This window comes from Alligator mississippiensis, chromosome 4 (assembly GCF_030867095.1).
Source record: "Alligator mississippiensis isolate rAllMis1 chromosome 4, rAllMis1, whole genome shotgun sequence".
NCBI classification, from domain to species: Eukaryota; Metazoa; Chordata; order Crocodylia; family Alligatoridae; genus Alligator; species Alligator mississippiensis.
In genome coordinates, this window is record NC_081827.1 from 139,536,445 (window position 1) to 139,554,196 (window position 17,752).

Sequence of the window (17,752 nt, forward strand, 5' to 3'; positions counted from 1 at the left end):
TACCAATGGTTTTGCCCTGGAGTCCATGTCATTATTTTTTCCCTGCTGATATACATTACATCTCACCGTGTGGATGGTCTGTCCCCCACTTCAGAAGAGGCTGCTTTTCAGTAGTCAGATGCTTGCTGAATATATATAGTTTAGATTTAAGCCAGTGTCTTGTCTGGGAGCTTTACAGTTAGGGACCTACTTAAATTGCAGTAAGATAAAATGTTTTTGTGGACTGCTCACAGCATGCAGAGCTAATTTTCTGGGCATTTCTCAGCAGCACCGCCCCTTGGCACTGATTGGTGGGCTGGAGAAGGAAGGGGAGGAGGGACAAGAGGGTGGCTGCCATCTTTTTTTCATAGACTGTAAGGCTGGAAGGGACCTTGGAAGATCATCAGGTCCAGCCCCCTACACCAAGCAGGAAAGATAACTGGGGGTCAGGTGACCCGAGCAAAGTGATTGTCTAGTCTCCTCTTCAAGATTTCCAGGGTAGGTGATTGCAGCACCCCTGGGGGGAGCACTCTGGACACCCTTACTGTGAAGAAGTTTTTCCTAATGTTGAGCCTGAATTGATCTTACAGGAGTTTGTGGACTTTACTCCTAGTTTTCCCCTCGGGTACCCTGGTGAACAGTTGCTCACCAAGCCCTTGATGTAGCAGTAAGCTGCTACTGGGTCCTCTCAGACTTCTTTTCTTCAGGCTGAAGATTCCTGATCCCTCAGCCTTTCCTCATATGGCTTGCCTTGTAAGACTCTGATCATATGTGTGGCTCTTCTTTGGACTTTCTCAAGCTTGTCCATGTCCTTGTTAAAGTGTAGTACTCAGAACTGGATGCAGTACTCCAGCTGTGGTCTCACCAGTGCTGAGTAGAGTAGAAGAATAACCTCCTCGGTTTTGCAGTGATGCATCGATTGATGCATGCCAGAGTATTATTTGCCCTACCAGCTACAGTATCGCACTGCCAGCTTATATTCATATTGTGGTCTATTATTGCCCCCAAGTCCCTTTCATTCCTGGTGCCAGTCAGTCTGGTGCTGCCAAGCCTGTAGGTGTGTTGGGGGTTGTTCATCCCCAGGTGGAGCACTTTACATTTCTTGACACTGAACTTCATCAGATTCTGATCTGCCCAACTTGCTAGCCTGTCTAGGTTCACCTGTATCTGTAGTCTATCTTCAAGCGTAACCACGCTTCCCCATAACTTGCAAACATAGCCAGTGAGCTCTTCACCCCCACATCTAGATCATTAATAAAGATGTTGAAAAGTACTGGAACAAGCACTGACCGCTGCAGGACACCACTGCCCACTTCTCGCCAGGATGACACAGATCCTTTCACTACAACTCTCTGGGTCCTGTCCTGCAGCCAGTTTCTCACCCACCTGACTCTCTCGGAGTTAATCCCACAATCCTCCAATTTTCTCATGAGGACATTGTGGGATACTAGATCAAAGGCCTTTTGGAAGTCAAAGTATACAATGTCAACCTGCTCTCTTGTGTCCAGGTGGTGAGTCACTTGGTCATAGAAGGAGATGAGGTTGGAAAGACAAGACCTGCCCACGATGAAGGCACGCTGGCTGTCATTCAGAATTTTACCTTCTGCAAGCTTATTGCAGATAGACTCCTTGATAAATTTTTCTAGGATTGTCCCTAGGATAGAAGTTAAGCTGACTGACCTATAGTTACCTGGGTCCTCCCTACTGGCCTTCTTGTGGATGGGCACAACATTGGCCCTCTTCCATCCTCTCAGGGACTTCTCCAGAGTGCCACAAGATGTGGAAGAGTTTTACCAGGCGTTCTGCAATGACTTCGGCCAGTTCCTTCAGCACTCTTGGATGAAGATCATCCAGTCCTGTTGACTCGTATATGTCTAATTTTTTTAATTGGTCATACACCCATTCTACAGCAATAGTAAAAAGGTGATTATTCCTACCATGCTCATCCTGTACTCTAGCTGGCATTATTTTCCCCTTGGTCTGGTGAAAGACTGAAGCAAAATAGTCATTCAGGAGTTCAGCTTTCTCTTGGGTGCTGGTAACCAGCTCTCCTGAGTTGTTAAGCAAAGGCCCCACACTCCCATTTGTTTTCCTCCTGTTATGTATGCACCTAAAGAAGGACTTGTCCTTGATTCCCATTGATAATCTAAGTTCAGTCACCGCTTTAGCCTTTCTTATCTGTTCCCTGCATATGTGGGCCATTGTGGAATAGTCCTCCTTGGGCCCTGCCCCTAGCTTCCATTGTTTATAAGCCTCTTTCTTCTTTTTTAAGAGGACTGTGATTTCCCTGTTTAGCCAAAAGGGCTTCCCAGCCCTTTGGTTACATTTTCTCCAAATGGGAATGGACTTCCTTTGTGCTTCAAGGATCATGGCCTTAAGGAACAACCACTCTCCATGCACACCTTTCACCTTCAGTCCCTGGTCCCACAGCATGTCCCCTGCTAGTGACCTAAGCTTGTTGAAATTTGCATTTTTGAAGTCCAAAACTTCAATCCTGCTATCAGATTTGTCTGCATTATGTCGGACAGTGAACATGATGGTTTTATGGTCGCTGTCTGTGGCAGGCCAGTAAGGGGCACTCCTGCACTGAGCCACACACCTCACTGAGCTCAACCACCTACCAAGCTCCAAGTGCCTCCCTGGAGGAGCCTCATGTCCAGCTGACCCCCTTCCTGGAGCACACACTTATGCCTGGGGGTACTGCTGCCACCACCCAGGGGATCTGGTCTGTCTTCAGCCCTGTGTTCCCCCTGGGTAAAACAGACCTTGTAGACCTTGAGGGTGCTTCATAGTTTCATAGTAGCTAGGGTCAGGAGGGACCTGAACACATCATCTAGCCTGACCCTCTGCCACAGGCAGGAATGAATGCTGGGTTCACAAGACCCCAGACAGGTGATTGTCCAACCTCCTCTTGAATATGACCCACTGCAAAAGCTTGGGGTGCTTCCTTTAGCCTGAAGCACAAAAAGTAGCCTCCCTTCATTAGCCAGACCAAGGGGGCACAAAGGCATACATTGATGCCTACACAGTCAGATGGGTGGCAAATTGGCCAGATGGTTACACCCAGTGAGTGGTGGTGGATGGGTAATTTTTGACCTGGAGGGATGTGGGCAGTGGAGTCCCCCCAAGGCTCTTTCCTGGGGCCTGTACTATTCAACATCTTTATCAGCAATCTGGATGTGGGTGTGGAATGCACATTGTCCAAATTCGTTGATGACACCAAGATGTGGGGTGAGGTGGGCACGCTGGAGGGGAGGGACAGAATCCAGCTAGATCTAGACAGGTTACAAAGGTGGGCAGATGAGAATAGGATGGAATTCAATGCAGACAAGTGCAAGGTGCTGCATCTAGGGAGAAGGAATCAGCAACAGACCTATAGGCCGGGGAACACCCTTCTTGTCAACACAGTGGCAGAAAGGGATCTTGGAGTCATTGTTGACTCCAGGATGAACATGAGATGGCAATCTTGGAGTCATTGTTGACTCCAGGATGAACATGAGACGGCAATCTTGGAGTCATTGTTGACTCCAGGATGAACATGAGACGCCAACGCAAGGAAGCGATCAGTAAGGCTAGCTGCAACTTGTCGTGCGTCTACAGGTGCATCATGAGCAGGTCCAGGGAGGTGATCCTTCATCTCTATGTGGCATTGGTCAGGCCACAGTTGGAGTACTGCGTCCAGTTCTGCATGCCGCATTTCAAAAGGGATTTGGCTAGCATTGAGAAGGTCCAGAGGAGGGCCACTCGCATGGTCAGGGGGCAGCGGGTCAGGCCCTACAAAGAGAAGCTAAAGGGCTTGAACCTATTCAGCCTCCACAAGAGAAGGCTGAGAGGGGACCTGGTGGCCATTTACAAACTCACCAAGGGGGGACCAGTAGGAAGTGGAAGAGGGTTGGTTCACCTGGGCACCACCTGGGGTTACTAGGAATAACGGCCACAAATTGTTAGAGAGAAGGTTCAGGCTGGACATCAGGAGGCATTACAATTAGGACTGCCAGGCTCTGGAATGGACTCCCAAGGGAGGTGGTGCTCTCTTCTGCCTTGGGGGCCTTCAAGAGGAGGTTGAACAGATATTTGGCTGGGGTGATATGACCCTGCAATTGTTCCTGCCTGGGGCAGGGGATCGGACCTGATGATGTGTTTAGGTCCCTTCTGAGCCTAAGCACTATGAAGTTCACCATGCAGTGAAGAACTTAATTGTTTATAGGGAGTGGGTTTGGGGGAGGGTACAGGATAGAGCAGTATCAAAGAATAACCTTAGAGCAAACAGTGGCTAGGTAGCCTTTGATCACGTATCTACTTTACAGCAAGCCATATATCTAGGTAAGTTTCAACAATTTACTCACTTCAGCATCTTGAGGGAGAGAGAGAGAGAGAGAGAAGGCTGCAGATGTTTCAGCAGCTGTGTGTGCCTTCATCATGGCTGCTGCCCCTCCTCCTGGGCAGTCTTGGCTTATATAGCCCTTGGCTTGCCCTTTTGACATCATCTACCTGATCCAATCCCAGCCAGGTGTAGTTGGACACCAGTTGGACAATTTAACAAGCATACTCAGTTGACTCAGAGGTTGACATCTCTAGAGCCACTACACCCCTGCCATGAGGTCAGTGCTTAAAACAAATGAGAAGTAAGGCCACCCCCACCCCTCACCTGGTTCAGGTCATGAAGGCAGAGATGGTTGCTTAGCAACTGGAGTGATAGACAGGTCAAAAGACAATGCCAAAAAAAAAAAACCTGGTAAAAGAGACATGGAGGAGGCTGGGATGGAGATCCTTCACACTGCCGCCCAAAGTTCCCTCTATATTTAAGTAGGTCAACAGGTCAGTACCATGCTGAGACCACTGTGCTCATCTTTGTTTGTTATCAAAGCTAGGATTTAAACCCAGGTTTATTATGTGACTGGATAGAGAGGTATTATCACATATAGCCATAGGCTATGAGTGTGCAATGAGCTTCAAGAAACTGTCCCTGTGCAGAGCCCTAGTAGAATCAGCAGGGTTGCAAGCACAGAGTGCTGGCCAGGTTGGTCTCCTTGCAGGATTGGGATGTAGGGAAGTAAACAGGTTTACATGCCTTTCTTTCTGGTGGCAGCTCCAATCAATTAAATTGAAAATTTTTTTAATCCTTTTTTCCTTTTCTCAGTTCAGCAGTAGTGCAACTTGCCAAAGGGGGCACCAGCCACAGGGACTGACTTAGGAGGGGTGCTGGAATGGCAGCCCCAGTGTGGAGTCTTGCCCAGGGAGCAGCAGCCACATGCTGAGACAGTAAGAGATGAGTCAGTAAAAGTTACCACAGGAGCAGTTGTTGGGGGCAGGCAGATAGCAACATGGTAGCAGTGGCTGAGGTCTTTGTGTCCTTGGGGAGGTAAGACTGACCATCCTTTCTCCATTCCCTCCCCCGCTCCCCTAGTGGGTACAGGGATTTTGCCCAGTAGTGGGGACCTGAGCCCCTCCGTTGCTGTGGTCCTGAGAGGGGGATGGGTTCATCCCCCAGCTCCCGGCATGAGCATGTTGACAGAAGCTGTGGCTAGGGAGAGCAGGAGTGGCTGGGGAGGTTATGTACCTCCACCTCCGATTCCTTCCTTCCCTTCCCCATGGAGGAGACTCTGCCTCTTCTCTGTAACAGCCCTGGGGGCAGGGCTTCGCTTGTGCTTGCTCACATGAGCAGCAGCCCAGGCTTGCAAAGGGTCATGGGATGCAGGCAGAATCACCTGAGATAAACCCTCATAGGGAACCTAAGGTGCTCTGCCCTAGAGCATATTCATCTAATATGTGATTTAACAGTCAATTTTTTGCATGATTGGCCATTTTAAAAACACTCTGCAGCCATGAATGTTTGGTATGTTATAGCTGTAAAACGCTTTCAGGGACCTTATTGCATGAAAAATCTAACTTCTGTAAGGCCCCTCAGTTTCACTTTTGGTTTCTCATTGCTATAACATTTGGGTTGTAAACACCACACAAAAATGCATATTTGTTTATAAGCAACCATGGAAATATTTTAATTAATCTTATCTTAAATTAGCTTAATTTGGGCCCAAAGTTCAGTTGGCAAGATCCAACTGGTTTTCATAGATTCATAGATTGTAAGGCTGGAAGGGAACTCAGAAATTCATCAGGTCCAGCCCCCTGCACAAAGCAGGACAGATAACTGGGATTCAAGTAACCTGAGCAAGGTGACTGTCTAGTCTCTTCTTGAAGATTTCCAGGGTAGGTGACTGCACCACCTCTGGAGGGAGCTTGTTCCACAGTCTGGACACCCTGACTGTGAAGAAGTTTTTCCTAATGGTAAGCCTGAATTGATATTCCAGGAATTTGTAGCCATTACTCCTGGTTTTTCCTTTGGGTACCCTGGTGAACAGTTGCTCACCGAGCCCTTGATGTACTCCCTTAGTGTAGCGGTAAGCTGCTACCGGGTCCCCTTCAGACTTCTTTTCCTCAGGCTGAAGAGTCCCAAATCCCTCAGCCTTTCTTCATATAAGGCTGCCTTTCTTCATATAAGGCTTGCCTTTTAAGACTCTGATCATATGTGTGGCTCTTCTTTGGATTCGCTCAAGCTTGTCCATGTCCTTGTTAAAGTGTGGTGCCCAGAACTGGATGCAGTACTCCAGCTGCGGCCTCACTGGTGCTGATTAGAGCGGAAGAATCACCTCCTTGGTTTTGCTGGAGATGCATTGATTGATGTATGCCAGAGTATTATTTGCCCTACTGGCTACAGCATAGTCTACTAACCCACTATGCCAGGGGTTGCAACTGGGGGTACTTAAGAAGGCCCTAAGGGGTACACGCAGGCAGGGGGGACAGAGTACTGCCATGCACTATCCTGCACTGCTGTGCAGGCACCACCCGCCTGGCTAGATGCAGGGGGCAGGGGAAGCTCACTCACAGTGGGTACTGCTGCTCCACATCTGGCCACACATCACCACCCCCATGACTCCCACCTTTGCTCCTGTTTCTCTTCACTGTCCACTATCCTGTATCCATTTACATATCCATCTAAGGTATACTTCTTCCTCAGGCACACAACTTCTATGAGCTGCAAGAGGGAAAGCTTGCTTTGACAGATATCATAAATAGTTTGGAGCTGCTGTCTGACAGACCTTGTACTCCAGCCTGCTTTAAACTATCATCACATATTTAGCCTAGAGAAATTTACAGGCAAAGCTCTGTTAGAAAACAAGTTGTATTAGAGGTTAGCTCACAACACCCCACTTTCCTTCCATATCATCCTTTGCCACTTTACTCCACACAATCTAAACATGGTTTTGTCTCATTAAATTCATAGGCATAGAAGAGAAATTGAAAAGAATCTACTTCTAGATCGTAAAAACCCATCTCCGACAGAAAAAGTCCATTAAGCACCAAAATGATATGATATGGTTCCCAGGTATGGAAGACCTGAAGATGTTAGTTCCTACATAATGTGGGTAAGCTAGTTAAACAGGGATAAAGTTAGAATGCCACAGGAAAACACAGCTGCTTTTCTCTTGGTTTTTTGGGGAATTCAGGGTCTTGTGCAGCCCTCCCCCATGGATCTTCATTTGCTCATCATTTCAAGAGGTTAAGAGACCCTTGGGTGGAAACAGAAGGAGTAGATGTTGCCCAGACAAGGTGCTTCTGGAACGCCAGTCTTTCTTGCCAGGAAATGAGGCACTACCAGGGAAAAAGAATTGTTCACTGGCGAGTCCCTTTGTCTTACTCTTGTCTTATACAAGATATCTTTCCTCTTGCTGGATCCCTTTCTCTGCAGGGGCTGAGAACTTCTCTTCAGATTAAAAGACCTACCAGGTTGTTTTGCTTAGCTAGTCAGCACCTTTCTCCCTCCAGGCATAATATGGAGGGATGTAGGCTGGACAAGGTATTGGGGGCACATGTGGGTCCTTTACATGGTTCCACATTCTACGTACAACACAGCCCTCTTGTTTAGCTGCTCATAAACTTGCTTGCATGCTTGTTTTTTTTTCAAACACTTTCCTTCCTTTGCTAACATTCTTTTCCCCAAGCCATATGCCATCATACAAAGAAAATGCAATGTTGCTTCAATACTCAAATCCCATTATGGCAACTAAGTATCAGTGCTAGTGAGCCATCTATTCTCAATCTAACACAAACACTGGAAAAATGAGTCGATTCCCAACAATGACATAAGATTGATCTGAAAATCATAACATTCAAAAATATAATGACTTGGGCTTCTTTTTATTGCCTTCAGGTTTTTAATTCTTTAGGGTTCATATTTTTCAAGCTTCAAGCAGGAGAGGCTTGAAACTAATTTAAATATAAAATAAAATAAAAAGGTTTGGAATTCTCCAACAATCATATCGTTATAAAAGCAGGGCTTTAAAGCCAGGAGGGTTCCCAAAACTGTATTCTGATCAACTTTGATCACGTCTTAAAAATATAAGCCAAAAAATTCTACATGCACAAACTTACAGTGCCATATTTTTTACATGAGAAGTAGGCCAATTATTCCATTTCCAGTTGTAAAAATAATTTTAATCCTCTATCAATACATTCCACAGAGCAAACATGTAGAATTCTGCCTTGTCTGCTTTAGTGCACTCAGAAACTATACTGCTTTTGGGAATCTGCACCTCAGATTGAATTGACATTATATAAAATCATCAGTATATTTCTGGCAGCATATTTCCATTCCAGGAGAAAAAAAGGAATGATTCAGGTAGATAATATAAGTTAAGTGAAATGCTGTGGTAGTGGTTCTCAATCTTGTTAGGCCCAATGCTCTCCTTAGTACCTGCAAGGCAACCCTAGGACAAGAGCAGCTCTTAGCTTTCACTATTTTCTTGATTATGGAAAAATGATACAGCAATTATTCTGTTGCAAAGAACTTAGAAAGTCCACAACAGGTCAGAATGTTTTCCTATTGTAATCTCTGAGTTTATTTTCTGAATTGTGTAAGCGTTTGCGCACCCAACAATGCTAATATTGTGTGGTATCCTGTGGAACCCTTAAAAGGAGATCATGGCACCCTAAATGAAAATCAGTCTGCTATGGAATTGCCTAATAACCCCCAGCTTTCCCTCCATATCATCCTTCACTGTCACCTCATCCAAACTAAAGCTGACTTTGTTCCCTGAAATTTGTAGACACAGAAGAAAAAATGAAAATGATCACTTTCTAAAATCTCATCTCCTACAAAGTAAATTTCCAGAACTCTAGCACTAAAATAATATGACAAGGTGCCTAATTAAGGAAGACTTGAAGATGTTAATTCCTACACAATGTGAGTAATCTAGTTAAATACAGGGATGAAGGTAAAGAGTCCCATAGGAAAGCACAGCTCCCCCTTTAGCTAAAAGCAATGAGGAAATCCTTCCTCACCTTTCTCTCCTGGGTTTTGGTTTTCTTTTCTCTGTTCCTCTGCCTCAAAAGGGGATTGTCTCTAGTTGATGGGATAAAAACACAGCTGTGAAATCATATTTTTCTTGTGCTTTTTGTTTTCTTAATCATAAATTATAGTTAAAGAAAGGGAAAAAAAGTAAACACCAAATATAAATATTCAAGTTAATATAATAAAGCACAAACATATTGTGAAAAAAAATGTATTATCCTTTTCCAAATAAGGTATTTTTAAACTGCTTAATTATTTCCCTTGTTTGATTCAGTAATAAAAAGGCTAAAGTAGAAATATCTACACTTATATATTACACATCTATGTGTAAATGTAGATATAACATTGACTCTGTGGCCATGTCCAGATGTGCAGGGGCATGCACTTGCAGCAGCAAAAATAGTAGCAGCAGAAATTTGTGCTGCTACGTTTTGCTGCAGCACATGCCCATGTACATGTGCTCTGCTAAGGGACAGATTGTCCCACTTCAGCAAACTGCCCTTACCCAGCTCCTCCTGGGTCCCAGTGTGCTAGAGGAACCAGGGCACAGCTGGGGGAATGGAGATACTGGTAGCCAAAGCATCTCTCTAGAGGACCAAGCCTCCATGTCTGCCAGCACATGCTCCTGTTGTGTGTACCACGCTGTGTATTTTCCTGGTGTTTTTTTGCTCCTGGGATTTCCTGATAGCAAATTTTGGCTCTGCACTGCAAATTTGTAGCATGGGGCATGTTTTAATATTCCCTGCATGCAGTTCGTGGCACTACAAACCACATGCCCCTGCTTGTCTGGACACAGTCTGTTGTTGCATCTACATGTGTGCTTTACTGTGGAGTAGACTAATTAGCTCCACAATAAAGTATCACCATCTACATGTACACTGCTACTAAGGCACAGTATATTAATTAACTCTGCTGTAAGATAGTACTGTCAGGGACAGTACTATTTTAAGCCAAAGTACTTCCATACACTGAAACACACATATAGAAGGTGACGGGCTGGCTGGGGCACAAGGGTGCTAAAGTGCAAGGGGCTGCCTGCCACCAAGAGGTGTCAAAACCATTCTGACCTGCTATGGTCTTTGAGTTCTTTGCCATGGAAGAATTGCTTTATTATTTTTCTTTATTTGCTGGCATTTTCCAAGGGTTAACTTGAGTTTAAAGAGAGTTGCCTTGAATCTAGAAAGCTTGAGAACCACTGGTGTATAGGATGTATGGTGACTAAGGCAGAATCCCTTCCTCATTCACACTCAGGTTGGAAAAAAGATGTCCACAAGTGCAGATCAGCTGTGCAAAACATGTCACCCCTTGTCCTGCACTTGATGGTGCAGAACAAGGGGCAATGTGTTCCCCACACTTTACCTACTCATCCAGAACTGTGCCCAGGATCTGAGGCACAGGTCTGGCTGAGTGGGGAAAGTAGGGATTTTCCCCACTGTACCAGAGCCCTTTCCCTATGATCACAGTGGAGCAGGTCTGACCGAGGCAGGAAAGGTCTTTTTCTAACCCAGCCAAATCCAGTGCATGGGTCTGATTGAGGGGAGAGAAAGCACCACAGAGGTAACAGATGTCCATCACAATAGAGCAGTAGTCTATTATCACCTTTTGTCGTGACACTTTCATATGGCATGAAAAAGGGTATTGATGTATATTTACTCAGCATTTGTGTCACCATAAAAATTTTTATGGTGGCACAAAAGAGACATCAGGCAATGTCTGTTTCCACCCTCACAGTTTGGCAATGTGTAACCAAAAAGTCAGGGAAACAGACTATTTTTTAATTAGATCCTTAAATTTGAATAATAATAGAATTGCTTTCCAGGGTTGAAAAGTTTGTGCGTCTCTGCTTCAACAGTGTGTTATTTCACCTACTTAATAATTAAGTAAGAAATTTGGGCTTGTTACATGTAATGCTACAGTGTACAAAAAGGTAAAATACTCTCAGTATTGCGAACTGCCCAAAACAGAATGTAAGAATTTGGGTCTCACAAGACATGCAGCTAGTTTTGTAGATCAAATTATCCTGGATATGTGTAGTTTCAAGATGGGGAAAGGTTAATGAGCTTTTGATAAGCATTACAAATGGGCAGTACTCAAAAAGGTTTTGAGTTATTTCAGATAAGTGTCTGCATTTTTTCTTATCAGAATTTTTTAAGTCTTCAAAATGCAATGGGAAAACTTATTGCCTAAACAGTACATTCGAGGCCTATTCCTTTTGCTTTCTTGGGCCCTATAAATGCTTCATAGACATAGATAGCAATACAGTTTCTGTCTCTTCCATTTATGTGTTTGGCCAGAGAGACTGCATGAAAAGCCATTTCCTTGGCATTCCAGGAACTTCAATTCTAGCTGGGAACTGGATGTGAAGATATGCATATACAAAAATTCCAGGTCCTTGGAGAAAGAGAGACGGTCTGTTGAAGTCTGTTGGGGAGAATCAGTAAAGGTTCTGGAAGTGTCAGGGGTTCTTTATTTACACTGGTCAGACCAGCCCAGCAAAAGGTCCAAATTAAACTGAATCTCCTGCAGTTCACTCAGGGCCAGTAATGTTCCTCAAAAGGGAAGTGGCTTGCATTCATCATAGGAAATGTAACGGAAATCTGACTAACATGAGCAGAGGCCACAGTGACTACAGTGAAGCCTTTCTAGTCCTGAATGCAACCTACTGGTCTGAAGGGTGTTTTTTCACCAACTTCTGGATACGTTCAGTTTGTCCTTTCAATGAGATGCCATTGCCCATAATCCCATTCACTTGGCTCAAACAACCATCTTCCAGCACTTTCTGTTTTGCCAAAAACAAACAAGAGGTAGGGCACTCCCTACAGGTGATTTGTAATAAATAGCTACCAGTAGGGGAAGGCCAAAGAAGGCATCTCCTTAGACCAACAGACAGACCTCCAGAAAAGCAAAGCAGGCCTCTTTTTAAACCAAACTGCACTTTCTTCTCTTTCTGGGGGTAGTGCCCTGTGACACGCATTCTTCAGCATCTCCATGTGACTCTTTTGCTCCATTTTCAATAAGGTCACCTTAATTTTTGTGTAAACACGATATGGCCCAGCTCCAGATCCAGCACTCTATTTAAAAGTAAATATGAACACAAATGTAAGGCTTAAATAAATAAAATTCTTCATAAAGAACAAGAACCTCATTGTCTGGGTTGGCAAATTTACCTGAAGCTGTTTTTTTGATCCTTAATTGAAAAATTGAGTCTCTTGTAGCCAAAACATACACTGGAATGCTAAAGACATTTGGGCATTGGCATCTTCAGGAAACTGGCACTGATGGCTCAAGAAGTGAGGTTTTTTTTTGCTGAAAGTCTGCTTTTGATTTATTTCCATAATAGAGAGTGAATAGGTGTAGCATCATAATGATTTGAGATTTGTTCCCAGCTTAGAGGCCTCAGGTGGCCTCGTAAATGTATTATGGCAGCACGTTAGGAAAATGGAACCTGTCTGACAGGATACCGCTTTTCTTGATCCCAATCTAGTTTTTGTAGGAGATAGAAAATAAGTTGTAACCCCCTCCGCAAAAAAACACTCTTGTGTGCATCTCCCTCCCTCTATATCAATAATCTTATGAGTTTCCATGACTCTTGTTCTTCTCGGCATTTCTTGGTTCCAGAAGATCCTCTGTGGCACCACCTTGCCAGTATGTGTCAAAAAAACCATTTTGGCCTGAGACAGCTCTATGGGAGGCTGGATAGGAGATGGTGGGGGGAGGAAGAGGGAAGATTCCACTGGCCTCCCAAGAAGTGACCAAATTAATGAGTAACTGTGAAAGACTTCTTTGCCTGGCATGTTAATGCTTAGAAATATACCACAGAAAACTGACACACTGTCTCTCCCATGAGCAGTAATATCTCAGCCCCGGGCTTCTGGAGTTACCATGCCAGCTCAGAGTTCAGATCCATAAATTTATTTTATCTGTTTGAAATCCATGTATTTCTTTCTTTCTTTCTTTTTTTTTGTAACCTCTTAGTTCAGCTATTTTTGAGAAATAGTCATATTTGTCAGAAAGGAACTAAGGTTACATAGGAGGTTTCATAGATTACTGTTTCAGCACAAATGAGAACAGCAGGCTTAAGCAAAGGCAGGGCAGCTGAAATCTGCTTTGGTCCTGAGCACCTCTGGAAGCAATATCCTTTAATCCATGTTCCTCTTCCTGCTTTCCCCCTTTAACCATCGATACCTTTAAATCAGGCTCTTATAACTGAAATGGTTTCCCCCCAATGAATATACTCCTGTTTATTAGGGTTTCCAGTCTATTGATGGAGACGACACAGTGTGGAAGCATGAATACAAATGAGAGAGTCCAGTCTGGATTTCTAAATGGTGACTGTAACTGGCCATGCTGTTCACTAGTGCATCTGGTTCATATGAGTTTTTCAGACGTCACTGTTGCTCGAGGAAAAAATAGCCTGCTATTGAGTCAGATTCCAGAGGGCCTTCAGGGCTTCTCACCTGCCATGTCTTTGCTTTAATAAATATATTTAGTAGGGAGGAAGATGTATGTTCTATCCCTCCTGGTCCCCTCCTTCAATCTTCCCAGCTATCTTCCTGTTTGGGGCTCCCCGTCCCCTACACCCCACCTAATAGCAACCAATGATATTGAGTCCTGGTCTTCTGGGTTTGGTTATGATACCATTACACTTGTCTTGGCCTTTTGAATTAGTATAAATGTATGCGGATGTTAGTTCATCCTGCTCTGTTTAGGCCATAGTGGGACTGGCCTAGCTTCTTCCTGACTCCAGGTTACCTTGTCTCTCAGCATCTGTTCCTCTCTCCTTGGCCTGTAGTTGCCATGGTGTGGACAGCTGTCTCTCCTTCTCTCTGCAGGTTCCTGGTGGGTCCAATCCAGTCGGGAGACATCAGGAGTCCACTACTCTGCTTCAGGTAAGTAATATAGCCCTTTTTTCCTCCCAGCACAACATTCTCCCTGGCTGTGGCTCCGTGTCTGCCGCTTCTCCGGCTTGGCATGGTACTGGCTCCAATTTGTCTTTTCCCCCAGGTAAGTTCTCTTCTGGGGCTCTATTTCTGTCACAGTGCCTGTGCCACCGATTTTCTATCGGGCAGGTCATGGTACTGCGCGGTATCAGTGTCCTCTCTGTGCAGTTGGGTTAAAAATGTTTTTGTACCTCTTCCAAAGGGTGCTGTGAGGGAGTATTAATGGTGGTACACCAGTCTGAATAGGCAGAGCCATATCCTCAGACATGCTAGCTCTGTTGACTTGAAGAAGGGAAGAACTCAGCATTAGCTTATGTGATCTTATATTGAGCATTGACTCAGATTAGTGTGAATTGTGTCTCATGTTGGTGTCTCTAAGTGACCAGAACTTGTATATACAGAGAGCTAAGAATAAGAAGGACAACTAATAGTGATGACAAACACAAATGGAATGAATTGTTTCAGACAAATATAAGAACTAGTGAGGAAATAATTCATAGCAAACCAATTTTGCTTCATTTTGTAATGAGCAATTTATGATTTCCTCAAATATGTTGGTCATTTCGTTACTCCTAGAGTAATTCCCATGAAACAGCATTGATTAGTAAATGGTCTGATAGCAGCTTTCTGTAAGAAATTGAAATTTGAGTGGCACTGGCTTGCTTTGATTGGACATGCAGTTCACATGGCCCTGAATGTATCAGTACAATCAGGTCACAGGATCAGGTTTCTGTCATGACTGCTGTCAGGACTCGTGGTAGAGGTGATATCTTTTATTAGACCAACTAGATTTTTGAAAAAAAATTACATTCTGAACTTTGAATTTGTTTTCCATGGAAGTCACTGAAATTTTATTGTGAATGCTCCTGGCAGTAAATGTGTGTATAGGGGGTGTAGTCGTACCCAAAGCAAATTGTTTGCTCTGCAGGAATATTCTTGACTGTAATTTGAGTACCTATTTGCCTGCCTCTATATAAGCTTAAGCAATGATATGATCCTTGCCTTAGGGGACTTACAGAAGGCCCTCATTGTTTGAAGAGACACACTTGGAAGGGTAATCTGTTTGCCTACAGCCTCATGTGGGGCTCCATGTAGACCTACCTGAAAAAAATGGTGCCTGAGGGCTGGATTCTGCAGTAAGCCCATTGCTTCTTGCAAGTGTTTGCCCCCCCGTCAAGAAGCTTGCTGAAGCAGCAACTTGTTGCATCTCTTCCTGATCCCCTTATCAGTGACAGAGAAATAATCTTCGTGTAGACAAGACCTTGCGGCACTGCCTTCTCTGAAATGCCTTTTATTTCCAAGGCCATGGGGTTTTTTTTAATTTAATTTTATTGCAAAACAGGATGTTTTTAATAGACTTTTCCCTAATGTCAGAAAAGCAATAGGATATATTAACAATGCAGTTATTAAAATTAAGCCCTGAGTTGGTCTAATTTTGGGGCTTACCTCATCTTTTAAAAGCTTATCAGAACTGAATGAGGAATTTGCTGAAAAGCACAAAAAGATTTGCTAGACAGTCTAAGACTTGGCTGATCCTCGTCTCATTAAGAATAAAGATGTAGATTAGGTCTGGCATTTTTTGGATCTCAACGTTACAATTGATGATTGTGCTTTGGGCGTGGGAAGGAGTCAGAGCTATTTTGACACCCACTGGGAAGAATCAGAAATGCTAATGTAGCAAAACAGAAAAAAATTAAGAAAGTGCATTAGAAAGCAAGATGGACCTGACCTGGTAAAGTCTGAGGGCAAAACAACCCAGACTGATACTAGTTACAGCTCTGCAGAAGACTGTACTGTCCCTGGAAAAGCTTTAGAAAGGTTTGAACATCTAGGAGCACATTCTTGATAGCTGTAGGGGACCAGGCCTGCCATACCACCCATTATACTATATTTACTTGCGTAGCATGCACACCTTTCCCTGAAAAATGAGCCCTCCAAAATTAGGATGCATGTAGGAGCTGATTTGCTACACTGGAATTGTAGCATGTAATGGCTGCCTTTTAGTAGCTCCCTGTAATGACTGCCATGGGCTGAGCTTTTCTTCCACCTAGAAGTGAGGAGTGGAGTGCACTCTTTAGGGCAGGGGTGGGCAATTATTTCAAGCAGAGGGCCACTTACTGAATTTTGGCAAGCCATCGAGGGCTGCATGACAGGCAGTCAGGGGCAGATGCATATTAGTTTTCTATTTCTTTTTTAGGGGCCCCACAGGCCGGATAGAATGGCCTGGTGGGCGGCATCCAGCCCACAGGCAGCATTTTGCCTACCCCTGCTTTAGACTCATCATTAGTTTTAATCCTGTTACAGCAGTTGAGCAGTGAAACAGTAGTTCTGAAGTTGTAGCTAGAGACTGAGTGATGCTGAAGAGTGGGCTCTATCCCTTTGTCTGCGGCCAGCATTCAGCCATGCTGAGTCTATACTGTGGTGTGGGGGAAAAAAAAATATTTCTTCTTCCTTCCCAAAACAAGGTACATCATGTTTTTGGGGGCACATGGTATGTGAGTAAATACAATAGTTACAAAGTGCCTTGTAGGTACATATGAAGCCTCAGCAATCAGGCCATGGTGTAGTGTAACTAGAGCAGGGAGGCTGTGCACATGCCCATATGCTGACTATGGGGGGTGCCAGAATAAAGGCAAGGGGGTGCTGGACTGGCAGCAGGGGGCTATGCTCACAATGCGCTCACTTAGGGCTAGAGGCTGTATCTGCACAGACCAGAGGCAGGAGTGCCCCCTTGTCTGCCTCACTCTGCTTCCTCCTGCTGTGCCGCAAACAGCTATTTGGTTAACCCTCTCAAAGCCACTGCCAAACTGAGGCTTTTAGAGTGCCATTCCATGTGCAATTAGGCTGTAGCCCCATTCTCCTGTACATGGCACAACCCCCTCCACACATCCACCTAACCACCCATACAAGCACACACACGCGCACACCCCCTCCGTCCAGAGCTATCCCTCTGTCGTCATGCCTATGAATAATTAATATTGCATTTGTTTAGGCATAGGAAAATGAAGGCACAGGGATTAATGGCCTGATTGTCAGAGGGGGCAAGCACCCAGACTTTTCCTGTGAACCTCAGCAGGAGTGCCAGTCAACCCCTCTGACAATCAGGCTTTATATGACTCGTCTAACGGTCAATGTTGGGAATGCAGGCCAGAAGTCCTGACTTAGGTCCCACAGTCCTGAGTCTCTTCCTTTAACCTGCTGGACCACACCTCTTCCCAGTAACTTCTTTCCTTTTAAAGTTAGGGGGGGAAAGGAAATTAAGCACCAAAAAAAGAAACCCTTCACATTAAGGTTTTATCACAGTCCTATAGCAGCCAAGCAGTTCAGAATTAAGGCTGACTCTCGGCTCATAAAATCACTCTGTTGTCATATAAAGAAAAAACTGAAAAAAAAAGACAAAGTCACAATGTATAGATCACTGGTTGGAATTGGGAACTTCCTGGCATTTGTTGCTCTGTATCAGAACCTGAATGCTATTTAAATG

The 17,752-nt window shown here is 44.5% G+C and overlaps 1 long non-coding RNA gene across 1 annotated transcript in view; it reads left to right on the top strand.

Moving 5' to 3' along the window:
• The first annotated feature begins 11,254 nt into the window (after positions 1-11,254).
• LOC132250226 (uncharacterized) overlaps positions 11,255-17,752 on the top strand; it is a 149,169-nt gene continuing 142,671 nt past the window's right edge. The window contains exon 1 of the long non-coding RNA XR_009461872.1: positions 11,255-14,217. This is a non-coding gene — a long non-coding RNA (uncharacterized LOC132250226). The remainder of the gene's footprint in view (positions 14,218-17,752) is intronic.